Genomic DNA, 14,764 nt, shown 5'->3' on the forward strand with positions numbered 1-14,764 from the left:
TTGTGCCTGGGGCACAAGCGGAGCATGTGTTTTCAGGGTACCCAGCTAGGGGCATTGATTCGTGAATCGCCGGGCGATCCGGTACGGCTTGTCTACGGTTTAGCATCGTAGTAAGAACTGAAAGATACAAGATGGAAGATGGAAAAAGGAAATCTGATTGCTCACCACCTGCTTGAAAGTAGCACATGTGCTTACATAGAATGGTTAGTTAATGAACCAATGTGGCAATTAATAAAAATCGAACATAAGAATGCACGCTTAGTAATGCTTCTTGCAAATGCAACCCACAAGCCAGATAGCCTTGCATATCCTTGGAGTCTTTTCTTTACTCCTGTCGAGTAAGTCTTACTGAGTATAATTAAGTACTCAGGATTTTATTCCTCCTGTTGCAAGTGACAGGTGGATGCTAAAGCTGACCCTTGTGTGTTGATTCCTCCTGGTGGGCTCAGCGAGGATTCATTTACGCTGTGATCGTAGTCCTTATTTACAACTCTCACCAAATATTTTTATAAATGAAAGTTTATAATATGTTGTCATAGTTGTTATATATCAATACTTTATCATGTCATTAATAGATGTTTATTTCCGTTGTAACTCTGTTCACATGTTTATATTCCGTTGTTCAATTAAATTATTCATAACTCTAATAATATGATTACATTCCGCTATTATACTAATAAATATTATACTCTGATGTTGTATTAAAAGTGATGGAAGAAATGGTTATGAACGATGTAAGCTTTATTCTCTCATTTGTGATCCTAATGGCAAAAATGTGGATTTTTGGGTTCTCTCCTGGGGTGTGCCCGACGGAACCGAGTAATTTAGTGTTCTCCCTTGAGTGCTTAGTGTCTAATGTTAGACAAACACTCCTGTGAGGCATTAGATTAGGCAGTTCTGCCATAGTATTTATTGGTATTCATTGATTGATCACTTGCCACGGCGGTATACCTCTCTACCACTCTCTTGTATTTCATTGTATATTCATTTGTGTAGAGCTTGTGGTAGTCAAGTCTAGATAGTGTAGTACTTTATTATATCACTTTTGCTAGATTGATCACTTAGGTGTAAATTCAAGACATAGCCTTGTTGTGATATACTAGGGATCATAGAAAATAGAACTGGGTAGGTGGCTTGCAACCCCAAGTATAGTGCTAGCGCAAAATTCGTTTCACTATCTTATTGACTAATCATTTGTCTTAGTGTTGTTGTAGAAATTTTTAATAGGCTATTCACCCCCTCTAGCCATTAGTATCTTTCATGTTGGAAGCTTGATGAGTGTACAAGTATAAGTAAGAACTTATCCTAACGTAGTTTATGTATCCGGGATATTTTGACAGAAGTTCAGTCCAGATATAGATCACTGGAATGGAGTTGAGAATGTCTTGCAATTTTGTAAAGTATCATAGGCCTCATGCTGAGTAAGAAATAATAAGTACTCTTAAATAGTTGATGATACAAATGTTAAGTCTTGGTGAGATATGTAGTGAAATCCATATTAGTTGCTAACACTCATAGTTAAAGTATTATTTAAAAAAAACTCTAAAGAAACAGTTGTTGTGTCATCAGTGATGCATACTATAGTATAGCTTGACATAAGGCTTAAGGTACAGGCAAAAGAGGTTAAGGTAATTTTTACCCGGATTTAACAATGGTAAACAGCAGCAATAACCATTTAAAGTAAGTTAACTCCTAAAACAACATGTCAAGTGTGCTACCAAACATATTGATACTAAGTTATATGTTGTAAAGGAGAAAATCCAGAATCATTTTGAAAGCATTGAGCACATAAGTACCGAGTAAGTACTTGCGGATCCGCTTACCAAGGCTTATCACCCAGTGCGTTCAGAGAACACACAAACGACATGGGTTTACGGGAAAGCCTATGATTTCTAGATACTAAGGGCCTAGTTGAGTATCTGTTTTAAAACAGAGAGGTGCATTGTAGCTATGAAATCTAATGGCAACTGACTGTGACGATGATGCACGCTCTATGTATTGATCTGTGATGAAATAGAAAAAAAAAGGAAGTTAAGTTTAAGTCATAAGGTGATATCAAGGGGGAGAATGTTAGGTTGATCTTTACCGGTCAATTGGGACCTTGATCCGCGCCCTGATCGGGGGGCGCTCAGCCTTTTTACTTGCTGATGGGCCCCCGTCGTGCAGCGCCATAAAATGACGGTGGGGGCTGGGGCACAAGACATGAGATTCACCGCAACTGTCAGCCCCACCGTGATGTCCGAACCCCCGTCCGATCTAGAAGGGGGAGGTGTAAGCGACGGAAAGCGACATCGCCTTCGCCGCCGCCACCAGCACCGCGCCCGCACTGCTGTTACCTACGACGACCTAGCGGACACGTCTCTGCTTCCCCTACTACTACGACTCCAGTGGTCACATCGCGGTGGCGCCGTGGTCGTGGCTGCGCCTGGTGAGGTCCATCACCAAGTCTTCTATTAAGCTAAGTATGACCCATCGATCTACGTCTGAGAGTGCTTTCGGTTCTATCAGACGTTACTGTGTAACAATGATGCGTCACGTTTTACTACTACTATCGCCTCAATCTGAAAAGATGAAACATAGGGGTGGGTCTTGCACTGGGAACATGTCTGGAGAGAAGCGGCGTGATCGTGTCCTGAAACCTGAACGTGCCGTCTTCAGAGAGATATTGGACCAGGCAGGGCAAGCAATCATCATTCGTTTGGGCCACGCCATGCCGTGCGTGCTGCATCTGCATGCATGTATATATCCATCCATAGTAGCGAATTCAAGAATTCCTGCAAATGCTCAGCTGTACGCCTGTACCCGATAAATGCTGGGTGGATGGTAGACCGATCGGCCGATGGATACCGATACATACTATACATACAATCAACCAGCAGCTGCCTGTATGCATGGTACGTATAACCACCGTTTGAATGCAGAGCGGTTAGCAAGAGGCAGCGACGAGCAGCTAATCTCTGCAATAGACTATTACATAATGATCCTTCCTGCTGTCCTGGCCTAGCAGAGAGACCTGAGCTAGCATATTATTACAATTATACCTGTGCTGGAGACTTGACAGGGACGAGTTCGACGACGACGGATCATGTGTGAGCGAGCTGCATTAAGGATGCATGGAACAGACAGAGCTTCCCCAAAATAAGGATGGAACAGGGGGATGTGGTTGGGCTTTGGAAAGCTATGCATACCTGTACATTTACAATCGCACGCAGCATGTTGGCTGCCGTTTTCGCAATGGCAATCCAAACTGATTAATTAATTTCTTCGTCCTCTACCCGATCGATCTCTCCGTGTCCTTGGGTTGGATGAGTTCCTTTCCAAGCTATGATGATGATGTCGATGGTGGCCCTTGCGGCCGACTGCATGATCGACACTCCACTCGGAAGAAAGAGAGACCCTAAATAAATCACCGATCGATCGGTGCGCTCAGTGGTTAAGAGCGCGCGTTGATTGATTAGTCGCCGCTGCTGCTTAATTGGGTCAATTACGCATCATATCATCGCCGCCGTGCCTTCCATCGCAAGATATCTATATCATAGTATTGCTGACTGATGACCACTGCCTGCACGATCGCTGTTTAATTAGAAAACAAAACTGTCGCACTGCACGGCGTTGGCAGCAGCAATGATGGCGAGCGCTGCGTGGGTTTTTCTCACTCTCTCCCACCTCCTTACTTCGAGTTTCGACACACAGAGTGCAAAATCTTCACGTTAAGGGGGTGTTTGGTTTCCTGGACTAAATTTTAGTCTATGTCACATCGGACGTTCGGATGCTATTTGGAAGAACTAAATATGAGTTAATTATAAAACTAATTACACAGATGGAGACTAATTTACGAGACGAATTTATTAAGCCTAATTAATCCGCCATTAGCATATATTTACTGTAGCACAACATTGTCAAATCATGGACTAATTAGGCTTAAAAAATTCGTCTCGCAAATTAGCCACAATCTGTGCAATTAGTTATTTTTTTCGTCTATATTTAATACTTCATGCATGTGTTCAAACATCCGATGGGACATGGACTAAAATTTTCCTGTAGTAACCAAACACCCCCTAAGCCTAATCTCTCCTGTGGCTAGCTAGCTAGCTGCTAGGAGCTAGAATTAGCATGTTTGTTGGGGTTGCTGGACTGGTAACCTTTATCTCTGAGTTCGGTAAGTGATCATATCGAGTTCGTTTAATTAATTAATTATTCTGGAAGAAGAATAGAACATGCATGAGTGAAGACTTTAGCCCTTGTTTAGTTGGAGAAATTTGGATTTTGAGGCTACTGTAGCACATTCGTTTTTATTTGGCGAATAGTGTTCAAACATGGACTAATTAGGCTTAAAACGTTCGTCTCGCAATTTCCCCACCAAACTATGCAATTAGTTTTTTCTTTTTATCTACATTTAATGCTCCATGCACGGGCCGCAAACATTCGATGTGACAGATACTGTAGCAACTTTTTGGAAGTTAGGGTGAAACTAAATAAGGGCTTAAGAGATCAGACAAGGTCAAAGAAGCTCTCGCCTTCAGTGCTGCTGCTACTACTACTAGGCAGCATGTTGTGTGTATAACCTGCAGGTTACGTTTAGCATGGGGCTCGCCGATAATTGAGGCAACCAATATTCAAAGGCAACCAATATTCAACGCGTTCGGCTGGTATAGTTATTTCAGCTTATTCTCTCTCACAGAATACTATTCGATCGTCCAAAAGCATCCAAAAACACTGTAGCGCGGACCATCCGAACGCCGTGATTATACATATAATCGAATCGACGCCCCCAACAGTCGACACGGACCGTGCGGGTATTCATAACATTACGTTATTATAAGCATTAATTAATAATCTGCAAGCAGCCGCGGCAGGGCAGTGAATAGCCAGACCGGACCGGCCGTTAATCCCTGACAGCGACAGCGGCGCGGCCTTCCTTTCCTTCCCGTCAAATAATGATGCTGATGTTCTGTGAGACCATTCGTAAGTTCAAGCGAACGGGAACGGGGCCTAGGTTGGTGAGGGGTTGATTCGATGACCCTCTACAGATACCGGGCAACTGCAAGGGGCTCCGCATAAAACGTCGTAACGGACTCCCGCCATCGCCCGGCCCCCTCCTTTCCCGCCACCAGCTTCGTGTCGTGTCCGAGCGATGGCCGCCACCGGTCGTCGCTGGGCGCGACCACCCGCCTGCTCGGGTCCGGGATAAGCGGCACCGGCCTTCTCCTGGCTGCTGCCTGCCTGGGCCCTGGGTCCCGCCCCCGAGCTGGTCGCCTCGCGCTCGTGGGGATCCCCGCTCGGGATCCTCTGCGCCCACCACGGACAGGCGTTCCTCCTGCGGGGATCGTGTCGGCCACACAGAGTGGGATGCTGCACCGGATCCGGACGCGCGAGGGGCGCATGCAGGCACACAGATTGCTCAGGCACGTTGCTTGTATACTCCTCTGTGACGCATGGTCACTGTCACTGGTGTGCTCGACTTTGGCGTGATGGCGTGCCAATCCCAACGGATTTTTATTTTTAATTGATTTTTATATGCGTGCAAGAATTAGACGCCGAGGGGGTTAAAACAAATACAATCAAATGGTGGAGGAGGATGTCACATCTTCATCCTATTCGAATTCAGTTATAAGACATATACAATCAGAACAATGACTAATGCATGTCAGGAATTTGGATACAATCACTATATGTACATTAATTAAAGCCCCATATAACCAAATTCTCTAAAGTGACACCCCTTTTTTTATGCCTCTAAAGTAACATTTCTGGTATGTCATATCAGTAGCCCCCATATTAATTAAGATCCATAGGAGGATAGCAATAATGTTAAGGTTATGCAAGTGGAAATAGTATGAATTAACAAAATTTAAACACACAGTACAACGTACAAAAGGGGGAATTTGTTGAGCTTTTCTTTTCTTCTTCTACCTATGGTCCTTCCTGCCTTGTGAACCAGGAAACAAGAAAGAAAGATGCACGTTGTGCAGTGTGGCCCTAGCAAAAGGAGAGATGCGATGCCCCCGGCCGGGGCGCCGGACCAGCGATCGCCGTTCAACAGCGACAACATGTTGGTTTGTATCTGATTCGTGAAAAAATACTATTAATTAATTTATGTAAGAAAAAAATACTATTTCAACTATTTACGATAAGCTACGGCTTAACGAACCGACTGCACAAATACCGTGGATCGATCTGTAGTGAAACAAAAATACTATTTATTCGTTCCGTACGGCTTATAAGCCAGTGAACTGAGCGAAAGCTGCCACCCGCCCTCCCCTGCTCCCACTGCCAGCCCATAAGCCCCTACCACCACTCCAGCAGAGAGAGAAGGCCGAGCGCGCGAGGCGCGAGCAGAACCCGCGCAGAAAAGCAACCACCTCCGCCTCCGCCTCCCCCGCTGGCCCGCACCGCATCGCCCTCGCCCTCGCGAGATCCCCAATCTCGCCGCAGGCTTCTCGCCGGAGCGACCCCCCATTGCGGCGCGGGGTTGCGGGCCGATTCCGCGGCCAGCAGTTCTCCCCCTGCTGCTGTTGCTGTGAGTCCCGCGACTCGATTCGAGCTCTGCTGCCGTGGAGGCGGCCGCCTGAGCCGCGGCCAAGGCGCGCGCATTGCGAGGGTTAGTTACCTCTCGGTATCAACCATTATGTCTCCTCCCTACGCGGATTTTGGCGTGCTTTTTTTCTTAGCCTTGTCGTTTTGTTTGATGCTTGTATGTACTCCTCGCTCGGGGAGCGGAGAGTTTGGATCTTTCCGCTCTGTTTGCTTGTAGTAGCGTTTAAGGTTCTTCGCGTTCTGCGTTGCCCATCATCGAGACACGCTTTGTTCGTTCCACCCCTTGGCTTGGGTTGCCAGCGTAGAAGATTGAGGCGTGGGGCCGGGGCTCGCATTTCCGTGGAGCGGTTGGGTGGTTAGTCCTGCGACGGGAATGTGCTACAGCTGGACTCCAGTTGTTTATACTCTTGATGATGGGGCCCTGTAGAGCTTGCAAATACAAATACTCGTCTACTTGCACTCTGGGGCTAGTAGGAGTAGACTAAGCTCCGTATGTTTCTTTTTCGTTTCGAAGCATTGTTTGGTTACCGTACTTAACAGTACTTTTCAGCCTCGCTTATCAGCCAACCGAACAGCTGAACGATCTGATCGTTGGGTCTACGCCAATAATTGTACTAGCGTACTGGCGAAGAAAAATAGCTGTACTGGCTTCGCTTGCTAACGGAGGTTCTTGTAATCTTGTGTTGATAAAAAAAAAAGGGGAAATACGGAGTAAGCTCAACGGGCTAGGCGACTCAATAGCTCTAATGTCCTGTCGTGCACTTACTTATGCTCTACTGACTACTAGTGTAATGTACTGCTATTTCTTTCAAGCCATAAGGTCCTTACAGCTGAAGCTGCCACGGATTATGATTTAGGCTGTCCTCGACTTCTATTGTCCCCGGATGACTTCAGATATCGTTTTTGGTTTCGTAATTTGTTTGACTTTCTACATGTGGAATAAATGAGGTAGCGACGGGAAGCTGTCATGTGAGGAAATTCTGACCTTCCGTGGTGTCACTAGATGCCGTTTTCCTGTTTACAGTCACCTCTCTAGCAGTCTACCTCTGTGCTACCAAACACTTGCGTTTTCCTAACAAACAATGGTGGCCCACTCCCAACTGTAAAGCATGGATGCTTTTCTTATTCACTGATAAAGTTGCATTCTTCCCGTCCCCTGACTATCCAGGTTTGAATTTCAAGAAAGCGATGTCAAAAGTGCTTGGTTCCACTCTGGTCTTAATTTCAGCTCAGTACTCGAATTTGCTGTTAAGGGTTTCTGTACACATTTATTGGAGGCTTATATGGATTCATGCTTCATTATTTTGTCTAACACTTGCAGGATGCAATCATTTGTTATCCATTTGTTTGCTGCTAGAAAGCAACCTTTTGTGACCATGTTTGTGAGTGCCTATTTTCTTTCCTTTTCTTCTGGTGCGTATATTGTTAAAGAAAGTGTTTAGAAATTGTTTTTTTTTTGGTCTTGAGAATCCACCTTTTGTTTCCTTGTTTCTATATCATCTCAAAGATAAGCTCAATTGATGTTTATCATTTGATGCTGCACGCAAGCTGTACATGGTGGAAACAATTAGGTCATATTTTAGTGCCTATCCAGCCTGTATCCACCTTTATATTCTTGGATTCCATTGTGCAAGTTCTGTTGTTTGGTCAATATTCTTTTCTTTATGGCATTCTTTTTAGCAAAAGAAAACGTGAAATGGCAATTTTTTATCCAAATAGAATATAGAAATGGTAAATTCTGAATTTCACAATAACATTTCTTTGTTTTGTGGACCAGGATTGAAGGGTATTTTATAGATGACGAAGGCAGCAACTCTTTATGGGAGCAAGGCACAAAGCGAGGTCCTGCGGCCAGGACCATTGCGTCCAGCAAATATTATCAGAAATAAATTCCCCACATACAAGAATGGTTCAAATGGTATAGTGATCAAGCTGGCTGATGGTCCAGAAATGCCACCTCTCAAGGAGATCGTTGCAAAGGAGACTGCAGATCTACTTGATCGTCGTCAGCGTCTCTCTGTCCGTGAACTTGCGATGAAGTTTGAGAAGGGTCTCAACACTGCCACGCTGTTGTCGAATGAGGTTCAGACCCCTTCATTTCAGTGTATTCGTGCCAGTTGTATTTAAATTGATTCAATAACATAATACCACTTTTCATACTTATATGATTACACAAATATGTAGTGCACTTTATTAGTGTGTTGGCTTATATGTTCCCTGATGAATGTAGTTTTCCAATAATTGTAAGCCTGACCAAACATATAACACTGAATATTTTGTTTGACTTGCACAAACTGGCAGGTTAAATGGAGACAAGTAGCTTTGCTGGAGCGGGATATTCTTTTGAAGAATCTAAAGAGTGTATTAGAGTCACTGAGAGGTCAGGTGACAGGCAAAACTAAGGATGAAATCGAGGAGTCTATATCTATGGTTGGTTTCTTCATATTCTTTTGCCAATTTATTGGGTTTACCTTTCCCCTTGACATATATGTGTGTGTGTGTGTGTGTATATATATATATATATATATATATATAATATCATGTCTTATAAATGAAAAATTTATACTCCACCTAGCCTAGTTTAATGTGTCAGCTTGTTTCCTAAATTCTGTAATTTTATTTTTTGTCAAGGAACTTCCAGCAACCTGCTGAGGTCGTGCTCCTTTGTCATTTTGATATTTGATTGGGGTATAACGTTTTGTAGGTGGAGATTCTTGCGGTTCAGCTCTCCAAAAGAGAAGCTGAGTTGCTTCAGCAAAAAGAAGAGGTCACAAAATTGGCAAAATCATTAAAGCAGGTGTGTTTTACATTGTTGTATAACTTATGTAAATGTGTCTTAATAATTTGAGGAATGAGAATCTATTTACTTGAAAGGTTGCTGTTTGGTAGCTATGTTTTCAGAGGATACCTTGCTCAACATGTGAGAGATCTGCAACAAGTTGACTTAACTGTTAAATCTCAATATCTTCTAGAAAATACCTCAACCAGAAACATATTGAAGTTCCCAATTGAGAAGGGGTTCTTATGTTCGACTGAGGAGCACACCCGTTGATCATAAAAATAAGTGGCCCAAGCACCCCACTTGGCCCTAAGGCACTTAATTATCAAAATTATAATAGATATGGAATTACGCGGCACTTTGTCGTTTATACTAATACTCATTGCTGTTGAAGGCCTGCCTAAAAAATTGAATCTTGTTGTAATGGTATGGTAGTCCTTCATTTCACCTGACTTTCTGTAATTTAAAAATCGCTCACAAATCGTGTAGCTACTTATGTGAGCATAACATATGATTACCTTACTTTGGATTTGATTTTCTTACGCGTTGTAAACATTATGTTCTGGCATTAATTTCTCTCAGAAAAAAATGGCAGCACTATGGGTTTAGCCATCCAGTCTCTGCATTGTCATTGTTATTTGTTTACAAATTTGAGGGTTTGCTCTTTTTTAATCTTGCTCATAGGCTTCGGAAGATGCAAAGAGAATTGTTGAAGAAGAAAGAGCTAATGCTCATACAGAAATAGAAACTGCTAAAAGTGCTGTCCAAAGAGTTCAGCAAGCAGTTCAGGAGCATGAGAAGATGTCCCAAAATACCGGGAAGCAAGTATGGGATAAATTTTAGAATTTTTCATCCTCATTACATTCCAATTGATACAAGCTGACGCATAAATTTGCTGCCTCTAGTTTAGACATACTCGTTGATACATCTTGTCTTGTCTTACCCATCTATATTTCCTATATAATTGCATTATTACATAAATCAGTCTGATCAGTTCTGAAAACCTGCTTAATTCTCTGGACCTATGCAAATTATAAAGTTTAGTTACACTTACATGAAAGTTTATTTCTGCACATCTGTATGGTTTGGGATAACCTAGAAGATATTTCCCAGAGTTTCCCTTTGTTGTTTATGGCTGTATTATTAGTTGTATTGACCTTAATGCATGCCTTTTGGTTTGTTGTTGGCATTTTTAGTTCAAATCTCAAGTGCCATGCTTTTATTTGGAACTTGCAGAAGTTATTCCCTTTGTATATACATATATGCATCTAGAGGTTTTACATCATTTCAAATTTATAAACAACCTTATCTTCATACCCTTTTCAACTATGAACATGTCTCTGATATCTATTTGATGTTTGGAAGGACATGGAAGAACTAAAGAAAGAAGTTAGAGAAGCCCGGAGGATCAAAATGTTGCATCAGCCCAGCAAGGTTGGGATAATCATACCTACTATACAACTCAGTATATCAATTGGAGTGTGTATACTCTCTTCATCGTATGGTCACATGATACATTTTGCGTTTGTCTAGGCAATGGATCTGGAAAATGAAATACGAATTTTACGTAACACATTTGTTGAGAAGTCCAAGGATTGTGTTAATCTTTTGAAAGAGGTATACTTTTTATTGTTACAAATACCTGGTTCAATTTGTTAGTATTCTGGAATTGGTATTATTTAGTGTACTGGAAGTAAGTATAAATAACACAAGCGCCATTCTATTCAGAAGCATGATGCGTATATGCCACTTCTTTTATTTCGGGGGAAAAGCTATGGTACTGCTTGGATCAGTCACAAAAAGTGAACTGTGTGTCTCTAGTCACTGCTGTCCTCAGACAGCCTCAAGCTGTTTTATTGTCAACATCTGAAGTGTTTCCAGCAGTAGTGATCTTTTGTTGTGTCAAATATAAGACCTTGTTACATTACTGATTTAGAAATATGTTTCTGGCAGTTGGAAATGCATAAAAGGTTAAAAGAAAATGGTACCATCCCTTCATTCGATCTGGAAGGTCTCCAATGCTTAGGATCAATGCTACGTATAGTTGGTCTGAGTGGTACTCACATGGATTTGTCAAATATTTCAATCCAGTGGTTCCGGATACATCCAAAAGAAAGCAACAAAGAGATTATTTCAGGTGGAATCATGCTCTGTCTTTGTCGCATTAAATTCAGAGTGCCAGTGCTTTTTACATCTTTTGTTTTGAACCTCTTTAGGTGCCACAAGACCAGTATATGCTCTAGAGCCGCATGATGTTGGACGCTATTTGCAAGCTGAAATCGATGTTGGTGGTGAAATTGCAGTAGCAAAGACAGCTGGGCCAGTAGACCCTGGTTTGTTTGACTGGACACATTTGGTGAGCAGTATTTGTATGTGTTGGTTATTGCATGACTAACATGTGTTTATTATTGTTAGCAGATGCTGGATTGGTTGATTATGTGGAGACACTCGTAAGGAAACCTGAAACTGAATTCAATGTATGATTCCAGCATCCTTTGCCACTCTATGGCATTTCTTTTGCACAAATATGACATGTTGAGATCGCAACTTTTTGAAGCATTTATTCCTATTTACCAAATAAGTAGTCTGAATCGGCATGACCAGTATATTAGCTTGAATTTTTCAACTGTGCACACGTACTATTAAACATGTCATCTGCTGCTCTTAATTTGAATAGTGCTGCTGGTAACATAGCCTAGAAATCAAATCAAGGCACAACCATTATAACCTTAAGCAGGTGTTCCTAACTGCCCCTTGCTTTGTGTCTTATTACAGGTGGTTGTGCTTCAATTGAATGGCGTTGACCAGCCAAAAGAGTCAGTTCATGTACTCAATGTCGGAAGACTGCGGATGAGGCTTACTAAAGGGAAGTCGGTTAGTTGCCAAGGAATTCTATTCCTCATCAATGCAGGTATGGTACAATGCATGAGTAACATCATATCTTCTCTTTCGTTGTTAGATAGTGATTGCGAAGGATTATATTACATATTGGTGCATCTACTATGGCAAAAAACCTGCCTGTCTTTAAGGGTTGTTACAGAGGCTCAGTCCAAGTTGACAAGTGAGATGATTCTCCCAGCCCCTAAAGGCCTTGCTGTTTTTGTTACAGTTATGTGGTGTTAGAGGTGGAGGCGAAGCAGCCTCGCAGGCAATGTTTTGGCGACCCAGAAACGACCTCAGCTTGGTGCTAGCCTTCGAGAGCACTCGAGAACGCAACACAGCCATCATGCTTGCTCGGCGTTTCGCTATAGATTGCAATGTATGTGCCTTCGACAAGCACTATGTACGAGTCTCATACTGCTGCAACATTTTTTCTTACCTTATTGAAATGGTTGCAGATCATCCTTGCTGGGCCAGGCGACAAAACTCCCTGGTGAACGAAGATGGCACCTGTGCTCTACCGATCCCACCACTCTTAACAATTCGCGATTTGTGCAGTGATGTACATTTTGCGTGCACAGCGTGCTTGCACCAGTTCCTATAATTTTCCTGTTCAAGTCTGGGCTGTTCCGCTGCTCGTCCTCGTGTCGTAGGTTTCTGAAAGAAGGCGCCGTGCGCACCGTTTTAACCGCCTCGGCGCCGCCTTTCTATCTCACTGTACTGTGTTTTCAGTCGCGAGGGTTGTAATCTGTTGCTAGGAGATGCGACAGTAATGTAAGCTTGATGCAGTACACGTCTAATTGTGTTTGACATATGTTAGTGTTGATGTTGAAGCAATGATATGATAGGTAATATGTGTGGAAGTGAGGGAAAAAACCTTCTAACCCGACTCGGTCGTGATGTGAGCCCGAATACTGGCTCGTGGGTCTATCTCTTGTTCAATTCAATGATACAATTGCACGATTAGATTTGAAAATAAAAATTTGCCTTTAAGGACATATACGTCCACGTGCATTCACCTTCGGATGTATATGGGTCGCGTGTGCAGCTACAGCCAGAGAGAGCACACGCATCCTCACGTGCATTCAATGGTGATGCGCATGGAGCAGATGTGACAAAAATAAGATATAAATGTAGTCTATGTAGTTTAATGTTTTTAGTAATTATTATCCAACTTCATGGAAGGTATGAAATTGGTGTTTTTGGAGCACCACTTGAGGGGCTCTATAAATTTACTTCTATATTTCAGGTGTCTATTTTTTTCAGCCAATTGGTAATTTTTATTATTCAATAATACTTTGACACGGGCGTTCGGCCTTATCTGGACACTATGCGCCCACACACCCGCCTCGATGCTATCTTTCCCCACAGCTCACTCCTGCCCGCGACGCCACTCGTTCCACTCCGCTCTGCGTTCCGCTTCAGTCCTTCATGGCTCCTCCAAAAAAAAACCAGTACCACCCATCTTCTCCATCACAGGGGCTGCTCGCCACGGGCAAAGCCCTTGCCCGCCACGGCCGTCTCAAGCGCAGCGACGCCGCACCTGACCCTATCCCATGTTGCTCTGCGCCTAGCGTCGCGTCACCGTCTCGAGCTACGCCCCTATCCACCTCACCCGTCGTGGAAGGGGAGGCAGGGTAGGCTTGCGCCTGCTCCTATAGAGGTCTGCACCTGCGCCCCCATCCACCTCGCACCGTCGACAGGAAGAGGAGGCCTGCGCCACCGCAATTCCCCACTAGGTAGGCTGTGGCCGCCGCCGACGTTGTATTTCATATGTTTCAGGTGTTTTTAGACATGTTGCAAGTCTATGTTTCAAGTGTTTCAGACGTATTGTCAGGTTCATAAACCGGGGGTCCCTCATGGACTGGCTTCCTAGCAAAGGCTCGGCCCAGCAGACAACGTTGCGAACGACGCGCGACTCTTGGGCCGGTCCAAAAACCTAAATGGACAGGCCAGAAGGGCGATCCAATCTCCGACCGGAAGGCCTGGCCGAGAAGGAACGACGCCCGCTTCGGACTCCGGCCCGCCTCTCTGACCGAAGCGCTCGCTTCGGTCTCCAGCCCGCCTCCGGAACGGCATCTCCGACCGGAAGGCCTGGCCAAACGCCACTTTCGACTCTGACCCGCGTCTTCGACCGGGGATGCGCCGAAAACCCCTGCTTACAGCTCCTCTTCGACTGGTGTAATCAGAGCCGACTTGGACCAATCGACTGGGGACGCCCGCTCGGTAAGGACTAGGAAACGGACGGAGAAAGTAAGGCAGGGCACTCAAGTCAACCGCAATACCAAGGACTGTACCCTGTACACCTGCAGGACATTCCCCTACGACCTCCCTAGCGTGACTAGAACCGAAGCAGTGTTGTAGGCGCCGATATTTTCCCCTATAGTATTGTGGGCACCATCAACTCCCATACCAGACAAATACGGCAAGGCTCCTCCCACATGCCTCTGGGCATCAACAGTGTTATGGGCGCCGGCATTTACCATACCAGGCGAACATGGTAAAACCCCTTGCATGCCTCTAGGTATCAACAGTGTGGCAGGCACCAACATCTGTCACACCAGAAGA

The 14,764-nt window shown here is 44.0% G+C and overlaps 1 pseudogene; it reads left to right on the forward strand.

Annotated features, from left to right (window-relative positions):
• The first annotated feature begins 7,467 nt into the window (after nucleotides 1–7,467).
• Nucleotides 7,468–13,182, forward strand: LOC136498789 (stomatal closure-related actin-binding protein 1-like; annotated as a pseudogene).
• Nucleotides 13,183–14,764: the final 1,582 nt, after the last annotated feature.

Source organism: Miscanthus floridulus, chromosome 1 (genome assembly GCF_019320115.1).
Source record: "Miscanthus floridulus cultivar M001 chromosome 1, ASM1932011v1, whole genome shotgun sequence".
Classification (NCBI taxonomy): Eukaryota; Viridiplantae; Streptophyta; class Magnoliopsida; order Poales; family Poaceae; genus Miscanthus; species Miscanthus floridulus.